The sequence below is a fragment of the Mustela nivalis genome (genome assembly GCF_964662115.1).
Source record: "Mustela nivalis genome assembly, chromosome: 12".
Taxonomy (NCBI): domain Eukaryota; kingdom Metazoa; phylum Chordata; class Mammalia; order Carnivora; family Mustelidae; genus Mustela; species Mustela nivalis.
In genome coordinates, this window is record NC_139031.1 from 6,246,936 (window position 1) to 6,260,107 (window position 13,172).

Here is a 13,172-nt window from a genome sequence, read left to right on the forward strand (position 1 = left end):
GCGAAGCATGGTGACAGCCCATAACTAATAACTCGACTCCGCATTAAAGTTCAGAATTTAAACACGCTTATTAGATGAGACCAAGAAAAGTGCTTAATTGCCAACCTAGAGGTCCCTGATTCCAATTCTTTTTCCCTCGCAAACTTTGAACCCTCTTTCCATGTTTTGAGGATTCCCCCATTGTGTGAGCCCTACTGGAAGAAATGGCTCTGCTTGTGGCTGCAGAATAGCTTGTGGCTATTTTCTCCCTTTTCGTCCCATAGTATTTCTGGCCAAACAGGTGCTCCTGACTCACACTGCACTCAGACCGAGTGACACAAATTCCAGGGTTGGCAGAGCTCAGGCATCGCCCAGCAGCTCCCTAATGGCTGGCCGAGAACCCAGCAGGCGGAGTCCCCTTAGATCACCCCTGCCTCGCGAACCTTCCCTTCCGTGCTGAGGGCTCCCTGCCACCTAGACAAGGATGGTCTCACCTTTTCCCATAGGCAGAGCCAGTTCCTGTCTTTGCAACAATTGCCTAGGCTGATACAACATTTGGAGTCGGTTGCAGGCAAAAGACCTTAAAGAAAGTGGGGTGGATGTAGGATTTCTTGGCGTGCTTGGGATAGAAGAAAGTAGAAATCCAGGGGATTCTTCTGGGCTGGAAATCCGAGAACCCATGGGCTCTCAGTGGTTAATGAGCTGATTGATCAGTTACACAGATTCAATTGACCAATGGATTGGAGGCAGCTTATCCTTCCAGTGGGCATTTAATGGCTGTTTATGGCCGATGTCTTCTCTGATTGGTCAGTGTCCGTGCTTTAACAATGGCTAAATACTTTTGAGTACCAGCCCTTCTTGGAGTAAATTTCCCACTGGAGGACACACACATAGACACACACACACACACATGCACTTTGATATCTCCCATTTGAATGTATATGATGATCTAGCCTTTCTGCTTTTTATTCAATAATGAGTTGAGCTTTGTAGGAAGAGAAACAGCCCTGTTCCTTAGTCAAGGGGATATTTAGCAGACGTCTCAGCAGAAGACAGAGAACAGGAAAACCCTGAACTTATCTTAAAGCCTCCTTCTCTCACATGTTCAGATGTGACAACAACTATTTCCTTGGTCATTCCTGTATATTTGCTGGTGCAAATGTTTCCATAAAAACTGGTGTTGAGGACATGTAGGAATTGTTTCTGGCTTCCCAACCCATCTCCCTTCCTAATAACATCCCAGTTTTCCGTGGATACAGGCTGGTAGAACGGAAGTCTACGCCCTTCTATACCTTGGAGGTAGGCAGGCATCTCGTGTAGATGTTCTCCTCGGGATTCCAGCCATGGACAGGAGACAAAGTGCCCAGAGCAGCTGATTCTGGGTCATGTGGATGGAATTCGACTCTGGCCTCTTGCCATGAGTCCGTGTGGCCAAGCCCTTCCCGAGCCTTATCTTCTGCTTCCTAGCAATTCTGTGATGTGTTTCCAATGAGCCCTTTTCTGAAATTAAAAAAGACAATTTGCTGACAAAGATCAGCTGACAAAACGGTCTTCACCTTCTTCTTGCTTTCTAGCCATTGGAATGCGGCGTGATGACATCCTTGGACTGGCCTGGTAGATGAGGTACAGAAGCTTTGTAAGAAAAATCCATCTAGTTCTACAGAAATGCAAAAACGGTTTCAAATAAGAAAACCATTGGAGCCGCCAAAATGACGTCAGATATCCTGACTCTGGATGTCCCCGTGCTCTGAGATCACCAGTCTGGACCCAGGGTCTTTGGTTCAACACAATCTGGAAGGGAGCTGGTGGGCTCGGGGGGCAGCTGGGACCTGTCTCCACCGGCCCATTTCGAATCTTGTTGGAATCAGTCTCTTTTCAGGATAAAACCATCTCTTGTTTAAGGACAGAAATGATTGGGGTTGTTGCCTTTTTTTTTTTTTTTTTTAAAGCAAAACTAACTTGTGTGGAGAAAAGCAAATAGGTCATTTCAGAGATAACGTGTTTATAATTTGCATATCACTTTCTTCCAAAGATAAAACTGTTCTTCTATGATGTGTTTAACAGTAAAAGGAATTGATTACTTTTTCATGCTGATTTTTAAAAGGCTTTTAGGATACCTGTCTTAGTGGCTACAGTGTAAAGGGTGATTCGTGTCCCCTGAGGAGACTGAGGATGTGGCCGTGCTGTGGGCAGGGAAGATTTCTAGAAGTCTCTGGAGAAGGACAGAGGAAGTTCAGAGTCAGACAGAGGTCCATCTAGGTGCGGGTTAGTCAGCCAGTTCTCCCTGGTTCCCTAGAGGTGAGGAGTTATAGTGCGCAATGGCTCACAGGCGACACGGGGACCATCAGCAATGCCCAGACCGATAAGGGGGCCGAGTTCCAGGGGAAGAGCCTCTGACCGCATATCAAGTAGTCCCTGGTTCAAGTCTATGCGTCACCTGGTGGCCCTTCCTCTTGTTCTGACCACACATCTGCAGTCACCCTGTCCTGGGTCTGGCTCCGATGACCACCTCACTGCCTTTCCACGCTTTCCACCCTCTCTTCGGGTCACACCGTCTGTCTGACACAGGGAAAGAGTAACAAACAGAATAAAGGGACAAAAGAAGAGAGATGCAGGGGATAGTTCATCTGCCCAGTTTAGCGCAAAGAGGCGTTTAATCATACACACGGATCCTAGTGGGAACTCGTCATTAAACCAAGTTTTGGGGGCACGATTTTAGTGACTGTCTTTATTTTTGTTTTCCAGATCTATGCCATGCAGGGCACAAAGTAAACTGATCGCTCCGAAATCATCAGGAGCTTGTTAGAAATTCCCGGTGTCCCTTGGCCCCTTCCCAGAGAGTCTGGTTTAGGGCTTCCCAGGGGCCCAAGTTCTTGGGACCCAAGAACTTTGACTTTTCCCAGCCCTCCTCAACCCTAACCTCAGAAGGTCTGTTGAGCAGCCATTTCTGAGGCCAGCTCTTCCAGATGAGTCCAGAATGCTCTAGTGGCAATCTTCAATGTTTTCAAGGCCAGTGCCTACCCCCAGGGGCTGAGCGTAGGAAGAACACTGACTCTAAGCAGAGGTAAGAGGCAGGGATGGGCATAGCAGGTAGGACATGCTTCTGGGGGTGTAGGATGGAGAGCACTACCAAGAGCTCATCTCAAGGTGACAGTCAGGGTGAGGCTCTGCAGGATTAGAGTGCTTATTAGACAGCTATGAGCAAGTGGGGGTATAGCTCAGGGGTAGAGCATTTGACTGCAGATCAAGAGGTCCCTGGTTCAAATCCAGGTGCCCCCTATTATACTTACTTTTACCCCCTCCAACAGCTGTTGTCTCCCTGGTAGTGAAACCTCAGAGAGAAGAGATGAACCAGGACCCCTCAGTTTCACCTCCAGAGTTTCTCACAGACTCAGGTGGGCTCCACCGCCGAAGCCCACCATGCTGTGCTGGCCGGGCCCCCTCGGTGGCTGCAGATGGGGTGTTCTGCTATTCTCTGCCCAGCACTGGAACCCCAACCCAAAATAGTGGGTCTTGGTGGAAAGCCCAGCTCTGCGACCTGCTCTACCAAACAGGTGTGCCAATACTGCTACCCCCACCCCACACCCCCGACTGCTGGCTGAAGGCCCGGCTCAGCAGTTCCAGAGTGAGCTTCATTCCAGGGTCTAGACCTCTGGCTCCTCGGCAGAGCTGGTGGTTCTTCAAGCACCCCCTGGGGGCCACAGGGCTTCCTGCCCCAAATGGTGCTCTGTTGTGGCTCCGGCTGTGATGGGGGTCCCTGGGGTCCCTTGGAGCCTGACCTTCCCACCCTCCCTCCAGGGCCATGGGCTCCCGACAGGCTGCCAGGGACCATCTAGTCTGTTTCCATCAAACAGAAGTGCATTCTGGGCTTGCACCTGTGTGCGTGCCTGGTTACGGGAACTGGTCCTCTGAGTAACTGATCCTCAGAGAGAAGCAGTGTGTGGGAATGAAGGGTTAACCACCAGACCTCCTGTGCTGAAGTCAGGAAAGGACCGGTTGGTCCCACCTGGCTGGGAAGCGGCAGACCAGGGTTAACAGATGCAAAACAGCCAAACAGCTTATTGCCTGCTGTCGGCTGAAATGGCGTGGAGAGGAAGACCCCGGTGGCTGATTCTAACACGCCAGGCATGACCAGCTCAGAGGTCCAGCTTCTATATCCAGCCCTCAGAAGGACACACGGGGCTTCCGACGACCGTGCCGAGAAAATCTGCCTAAGGCACCCCGTGGCAGGGCCAAACTCCAGAGGCAAACTTGAATCCAGCCGGTGCTAAATTCCCTGAAACTGGTAGCCTCTGTGGTCTCTTTGGTGAGCACTGGGGCATTTATCAGGGAAGAATAGTCCTCCTAAAACTGTAAAGGACATTTATGAGAGGATATGGAGAAATCAATCCCAGCTCCAAATGCCACCAATGCCTCCAGATTTCCTCTTATATCCAGGCTGATGGAACTGCTCTCAAGAGGGTCCGCTTCCCCGGCCCTGCCCACCGAATGCAGTAGCTGTCCACTCGCTCTAGAAATGGAAAACCCCCAGTGGGGAGCTTTCCGGCCCATCAGAATCTTTGTGCTTTGGAACCCACAAAGCCTGTGGCTCCAGGAGGGGACAGGGAGGGGTCCCCGCTGGGGAGAGGGGGTGTGGTCTGACTGTCCTAGTCAGGGGCTTCAGTCAGCAAAGTAGAAGTCCCCATGCCAGTTCAGAAGGCTTTGGGGCTTTGGTACCCCCAAACAGGCAGCCTTAAACCCCATCCCTGCCCCCTCCAGATGTGCTGAGCCCAGACAAGGCCTTTCAAGGCAGATGGGGCTGCTCACTGCGAGGGCGGCGTCCGTCTTCCTGGCCAAATGCCTCCCCCAGGCTCAGCCCCAGGATTTGGCCTTGGGATGAGGAAGGGGAAAAGGAAGCACCCTTCAGCCGGTGGTCGAACAGGGGAAGCTGGGGGAGAAGGGAGCCCAGGAAGACGTGGAGTGACGAGGGAAGGAGGGGGAGCACGAAAGTGTGCCAGCGAGAGACAGAAGGAGGGGAGGGGTTGGGCGGGACCGGGCGGCTTCAGGGCACTGATATGAGGGGTCAGTGGGAAAGGGGAAGGAGCTCATGGCCAGGAGAGGGTGAGTCGCCAGGACATGGGGCCTGCTGGAATAAACAGAAACTACTGGGTCCTGGGGGGGGGGGGGTCCCTCCCTGGGGGAGGCCACAACCATGAAGTGGTGTCAACCAGGATACAATGTGAAAGGAGCCCTGGCTCAGGGGGAAAGACCTGACTACAGGCCGGGAGGGCCACTGCGAGCTCGTCTGGTTTAGTACTGGACATTCGGTGGCCATGATTCGGGCCATTATTAGGGAAGGCCTCTCTCCTCCAGCCCAGGGCAGCCTCAGCTATGGGGAGGGGGAAGCAGCTGAAGGCAGTGGGCCCCGTCGCATCTTGTCCCAGGTTAGGGAAGTGGAAAGAACCCAAGACCAGCCATGTGGGATCTGGCCCCAACCCTATGATTAATCAGGTGTGTGCTTGGGCACATCTCTTAATTATGGCCTCTTTTCAAGCCTGTAACATGGGGCAACAAAGAAAATTGGTGGTTTCCAATTCTGACTTTCCACTGGGATCATCCCATGAGCTTGTTAAAAATAGAGTCCCTTGGCCCCATGCCCAAGGGGGCACGGATCAAGGCAGCCTGACCAGGAGCCTGTAAGCTGTATTTCCATGACAGCGCATGCCACAGCTCTTACCATCTCACACGCCAGGGGTTGTGACAGGCCGTCCAGCAGGGGACCTTTGGCCTTAGGGAAGCTCAGAGCCCTCCACTGACATAGCCCTGCCTTGACACTGACGTCCTTGGCCGTGGATGGCTGGCACAGGCGGAGGGGGGTGCAGAAGGACATGGTGGACAGGAATGTCTTCCACCTGCCCCAGAGCGGGTCTCGGAGGCTGGCTAGACATGAGGGGCTACGTCAGTGTCTGAAGGAGTTCTGGAATTAATGACAGAGGCCAGACGTCTTCCCGTCAGTGTGAGATGAGCTTTTAAGGACAGATGATCCTTAGCTGTCCCTGTTCTTATTGATTTTTGGGTGCAGCTCTAGCTCTCTTTCCCTCACTGAAGCCCATGACTCTACACCAAGGGCAGAGAGAAAAGAACCCATTTTGGAGTAAAAGTTTGTAAAGGGGGCACCCGGATTTGAATCGGGGACCTCTTGATCTGCAGTCAAATGCTCTGCCCCTGAGCTATACCCCCTCAGCTGATAGAATGGTCTAAGTCACACTTTTACCTGTGTTGCTACATCACGGTTCAGTTTTGCTGGTTGGCATTTCCCATACAGCTCTGCTTCTCTCAGCTCGTGTCTTCCTCGTGCGGGAATCGCAGCCCTCCCTCTTCCCACCTCTCTACTATATGCACCTGTCTGAGGACGCCCCCAGTCGCCTTGATGACCTTTACAGGTGGGCAGAGCTTTAAAACCATCCAGATCACTCTCTTCAACACTAAGGGCTTTTGAGTATGTCAGGGACACTGGGACGGTGACATAACTGTGGCCGATGACAGCACCTTCCCTGTGCTGAGGGAAGGTTCAAAGGTTCAGAGTCCATGTCCAAAGGTTACTTAATGACACAGAAGAACGCCCATAAGGGGCGCCTGTGTAGCTCAATCCGTTAGGCGTCTGCCTTCAGCTCAGATCAGGGTGCTGGAGTCCTGGGATTGGGCTCTCTGCTCAGGGGGGATTCTGCCTCTCCCTCTGCCCCTCCTCCTCTGCCCACCCTGGCTCGTGCTCACTCTCTCTCAAATAAATAAACAAAATCTTTTTTTTTTTTTTTTTTTAAAGAACATCTGTGTTAATATGTCATGTGAAAAGGCAGGTTACAATGCACGCTGGTGCAACCACTCTGGAAAACAGCAGGGAGGCTCCTCAAAAAGTTGAAAATAGACCTACCTATGACCCAGCAATTGCACTACTGGGTATTTACCCTAAAGATACAAAAGTAGTGATCTGAAAGGGCACGTGCACCAGCATGTCTACAATAGCCAAACTATGGAAAGAACCTAGATGTCCGTCAACAGATGAATGGATAAAGAAGATGTGGTATATATATACAATGGAATACTATGCAGCCATCAAAAGAAATGAAATCTTCCCATTTGTGACGGCATGGATGGAACTAGAGGGTATCATGCTTAGTGAAATAAGTCAATCGGAGAAGGACAACTATCACATGATCTCCCTAAGGACAACTATCACATGATCTCCCTGATATGAGGAAGTGGAGATGCAATGTGAGGGGTTAGGGGGGTAGGAGAAGAAATGAAACAAGATGGGGATCGGGAGGGAGACAAACCATAAGTGACTCTTAATCTCACAAACTGAGGGTTACTGGGAGGAGGGGGGTTCGGGAGAGAGGGGTGGTGTTATGGACATTGGGGAAGGTACGTGCTATGGTGAGTGCTGTGAAGTATGTAAACCTGGCGATTCACAGACCTGTACCCCTGGGGATAAAAATACATTATATGTTTATAAAAAAATAGAGATAAAAAAAAGAAAAGGCAGGTTACAAAACAGTGTGTCTGCGAGAAATTGTAGATGATCTCAGCTTTTTTTCTGCACTTTTATTTATCTTTCAAGTTTTCCATGTTGAGCTTGTGACCTTTGTTTTAAAAAAAGAAAAGATACTGAGGAGAAATTATACTCTAGGAAAGTTCCACTCCTAGGGATTTATCCATCAGAAATACTCAGGTGAGCGCACAGAGATCCACATCTGTGGAGACTCGTTACAACTTTTGCCTTTTTGTGCTTTAGCAATAAACTAGAAACCACCTAACTCTCCACTGACTGGGAGTAGGTCACAAAGCAGTCACAGGATAGGGTATGATACAACAGAAACAGATGACAGAGGTCCAGAGTACGATCTTGGAAAGACGCTTAAACAATATCACTAAGGGCCAAAGGCAAGTTGCCTGGCATATGTATGATGTGAACTCATTTGGACCTTTAGAAAGATACCATGGAAATATATTATTATATATTAAGGAGCGCCTGGGTGGCCCAGTCAGCTAAGCGCCTGCCTTTGGTTCAGATCATGATCTCGGAGTGCTGAGATGGAGCCCCTCGTAGGGCCCCCTGCTCACTGGGGGGTCTGCTTGTCCCTCTCCCTCTGCCCCTGCCCCCTGCTCATGTTCTGTCTCTGTTTCTCTCTCAAATAAATAAATAAATAAATAAAATCTTCTTTAAAAAAGATTATACACACATACAAAGGTATTTACATATAAACATATATTAAATTTTTATATATATATATCAGAAATTTTTTTGAGAGAGAGGTGGGGAGAGGCAGAGAGAGAGGGAGAGGGACTCTCAAGCTGACTCTGTGCTGAGCAGGGAGCCTGACGTAGGGCTTGATTCCCCTCCCCAGAGATCACAACCTGAGGCAGAACCAAGTTGGATGCACAACCAACGGCACCACCCAGGCAGCCCTAAAAATATATATTTAAATATAAATTTTTATATTTATGTATGTGTTATATATAGCATATCTGTAATATATATATATATATATATATATATATATATATATACACATATCATGTCCTGTGGGAGAAAATAAACCAAACAACTACTGCCAATGAGGGGGGGGATTCTTTCATTTTCCAATTTACCCATGTACTAATAACCCACATGCCTACACACTCCAGCCTTGTAGGTACTGAGTGGCTAAAAATAACTGAGAGAAAGCACTACAAATATTCTTTCCTTTCCTGTGTTCTGCAGCTACACACATCCTGATTCCTCCCTCGGAGGGAGCCTGCTGCCTGGTATGCAGGATGTTGGCAGGCCAGGCAGTTCCTGAGAGAGGTACTTCAGAAGGCGTTACTCATCCCTGTACAGGTAGTCTGGGTGTGGCTACACAGATGAAGAATATTAATTAAGTCACCCCATAGCAGGAGGGGGTATAGCTCAGGGGTAGAGCATTTGACTGCAGATCAAGAGGTCCCCAGTTCAAATCTGGGTGCCCCCTATTTATTCCTAATTTAAATTGAAGCTGCATTTTTAAAAGCTTCCTCTTCCTTATTAGGCGTCAGTGTGAAGTTGTTTTCTCCTGAAACCATCCTTGAGTTCTGGGTCTCCTCTGATTCATCCCTAAGTGGGCGTCATCAGTGTCCTGGTCATCAGTGTCCCTGTCCTATGGGAGGAAACCAAGGATCTGCCGTCTTGCTGCTTCTGTCCTGTCTGTTAAGCAGGGGTAGCGTCTTGTGCTGGAATGAGGGCCAGAAGAGGGGGAGGGAAGCATGTCCCTGTAATTGAAACAAAAGAGTCAGGTATCTGCTGTGGTGTGGGATGTAGCTTAATTGGAGCAATGATCGGGTTCTGCATCTCCGTGGGTCCACCTCTTGTGGACAGTGAGAAAATTGCTGTTCCCTAGAGACACCTGTCTCCACCCAGGTCAGCACAGGAAAAGTGCTAATGATTTTATTCTCTAGCTCCTTGTTTTTTATTCTAGGCAAAGCCAATCCCAAGAGTCTAGGTCACTCTCAGTAGCAGATAAAGTTGCTGGTTCCCTTGCATACACTCTGGTTCCAGGGTCTGTCAGCCCCACACTCACCATCTTTTGTGTGATCCTATCATCAAGAGCTATCTGTTAGCTCCATGGACTCCTGCGGATTTTTACCAGTTCCATTCCACGGTGCAGGGATCTCATCTCTCAACTCCCGGGGTCTCTTCCTATAGTTGCCAAAAGGAGACAGGAAAAGAGAGCAAAAGAACCTAGAACTTGAAGGACAAAGAAGATAGACAATTTAAGCCAAACTGTTATCCGTACTAACATTAAATGTAAATGTATAAAATACCACAGTAAAAAGACAAAGAATGTAACTGGATTTAAAAAAAAAAAAAAGAACAAAGAATGTAACTAGATTAAAAAAAAAAGAACAACTATAGGATGTTCACATAAGATAGGTAGAAAACATAAGGATATAAATATATTAAAAATAAAAGGACGGAAAGAGATTTAATTATGATAAATATATATCAGGTAGCTATATTAATACCAGACAAATAATTTTTGAGGCAAAAATCATTACAAGAGATAAAGATGATCATTTTGTATCTCCCTCTAGGGAAGCCTAGACTCCTGTTGGCCCCAAACCCCAAGCCCCTCCTGGCCTGTCCTTCCCTCTCCACTTCTGCCTGTGGTGGTTGCAGGAATTTGTCATTTCTGCCCCCTCCCCTCCAGCACTGTTGCTGTGGTTTCACATAGCAAGAGTCCACTGTCCACTCAGCTAGGATGCATAATGTCCTTGGTAGTTCTGAGAGCAAAGGACTAGCTCCCTACCTCTGGGGACCCCAGCCCAGCCCTCAGCCACACTGCCCTCTTCCGCACTTGCCGTCTCCGCCCTGACCTGTCAGCCTCCCCAGAGGCCTCTATGATCCAAGTATACGGTTCCAAGGGTATGGGGAGGGCGCTCCCAACAGGCATACAGACTGTGTAGGAGTCTGAAAATAATGAGGAGAAACCTCGCCTCCTAAGCCATCAGAGACTCACAATAAAGTCAAAGAATGACATTTCCAAAGGTAGAGAAAGGTTGTCGTATTCACAGCCAGAGCAAGACAACTGAAGAAGGGACCAGCCCCAGCTTAGCGATAAAAATCATATACATGGTCTCATATACACAGGCTCTCTCCCATAAGAGGGAAAGGGCTCAATCAGGGGGTGGGGGCCACTAGGGAGCTCTTGGGAAGGGCAAGAAACAGAAACAGCTCCTACACAATTATGGAAGGCCCCACGGGGAGGAGGAGGAAATGGACAGAGGCTGCCACCAGACGTCATTTTCAGTATCAGAAGGTGTCGTGGGAGGGCAGGGACAGGAAAGGGACAAGCCACCCGGCTCTCGGCCAAAGTTCTAAGTGTTTAGGGAACTGGAAAAATAAGCACTAAGTCAGAAATTTGAGTCTTTCTCTAACAAAAAAGAATCAGCTTCAATGAAAGGGAAACTCCAAAACACATCCCTGAGGATAAAAGAAGTTTTGTTTTTTCAGGCCCTCATGCTGTAATGCTGATAACAGAACTCAGGATAGAGAATATTTTCAACCCGGGGTGTCAGACAGAGAGCTCTGGGCCAGCTGACCGAGTTAGACAAAGTCCGACCACAATAGCTTCTCTGCTGCCTTTTCCCGCCATCCTGTGTAAAGGGATTGAAGGTTTCTTGCTGTCAAATAATTTATTATGAAAACCTGTTTTTAGCACATCAAAAGTGTAGAATTCTGCTATTGATCAAAGCCTAGAGGGTGGTGAAATGTGTTTTAGGGAGTTGAGAGAAAGGTCATAAAAGATGATTGGTGTAAGACGTCATAGAAATCACTTGTGAATCCCATGCCGTATCTCAGAACTCAGAATGAACTCTGAGATTGTCTACCCACATGCCCAGATGCTCCTTTTCCAAACCACAGAAAGTCAATACACTCTCTAGTTTGGAGATGGATGATATAATTCAGTGGTCCCTTATGCAGAAGTTTACTTGTAAAGCTTGAAGAAGACATACGAACGTCTTCAGTAGTTCCTCAACGTGCACATGAACATGGGAGCCACAGATCCCAGCCCTTTGGCTTGGAAAGAGAAGACCCCATCCACCCCATTCACAGAAAGCCTGAATTGAGAAGGGGGAGCCCTGAGGACACAAAGGCAGAGACGGGGACTGTCCCTGGAAGATACTGTTCACATCAGATCACTGATGCTGCCCACTTAGGGATGGATCAGAGGAGACCCAGAACACAAGGAGCTGGGCAGACAGAGCAACTATGGTATTAAGGTCCACCACTGGATGGTTTCAGGGGAAAACAACTTCACATTGACGTCTAATAAGGAAGAGGAAGTTTTTAAAAATGCAGCTTCAATTTAAATTAAGAATAAATAGGGGGCACCCAGATTTGAACTGGGGACCTCTTGATCTGCAGTCAAATGCTCTACCCCTGAGCTATACCCCCTCCTGCTATGGGGTGACTTAATTAATATTCTTCATCTGTGTAGCCACACCCAGACTACCTGTACAGGGATGAGTAATGCCTTCTGAAGTACCTCTCTCAGGAACTGCCTGGCCTGTTTGGGTGAAAATGCACCAACATGCTGCATATCAGGCAATGGGCTCCCTCCCCCACAAGCCCCCAGCCTATGTCCTCCTGGCCTACAGCCCCTAGGGGCAGGCAGCAGCCTGGAGAAGCTTTAAAGATGGCTGCTAGAATGGCATGGGGAGGCAGATCCCCATGCCCGTCCTGGTGAGAACCTGAAAACCAGAAACTTAACATGATTGAGTGTCTGTCCAAACCCATGTAATGAAGGTCTGACCCTCACCACCCTCGTGGGCTGACATTTGGTTCAGGGTACTCTCTACCAAATCATGGTCTAGGACACAAGGTGACCCTCCCAGCAACCCCTTCTTCAGTTAGTATAGACGGAGAATGAACCACTCCAAAAAGTGGTCAGAAGTAGACGGCAGAAGAGTTAGGCATCCCCAAAAGAATGAACCGACCTATGCTAATGTAATTCAAGGACCAAGAAATGTTACTAGAAAAGAACCCCGTTTGACCTGGCAGCATTCTGATCTGTGGGCCATGCCTGATCCTGTCCACGAGATAAACTTACTTTGATTTGCATCTTTGCATCACCAGCCATCCCAAGTCCCTGCCCCCACTGCTGTCATGGGAGCTGTCAAACTTTCTCTTCTGCAAACTGTCTCTCCCCACTACTGGCATTTCCCCCTCCTACCCACCAGCCTGGATGTCTGGCAATCTCCTCAAAAGTCCGCTGGAAGCTTCTCTTCCCCCGTCCTGGCCAGGAGGCTGCAGAAACTCTCATCTTTACACTGACTTCTACCATGATGCTAAAGTCCCTAGGATTTCTTGTTTCTGCCCAAAAGGGCTGACTGCCAGGTCAAATGGAAAGATTCATGAACCTGCAAGAGCGCAGAACTCCCCAGAGGCCAGAGACTGAGTGCCAGCAAGATCCCCGGTTTTAACAAACCCAAGTGTGTGAGAAGCAGCGTTGCCTAGAGGCCCACGGCATCGGCTCTGAAGGCAGAGAGCCTTGCTCCAAGTCTTGCCCCAGCTGTGTGCCTTCTAGCCAGCTACTTCCCCTCTCTATGCCTCACTGCATAAGCTGTGAAATGATAATAGCATATACTTGATGGACGGGTGGGTAGATCAAATGAGTTAGTCCACATTAAACACTTGA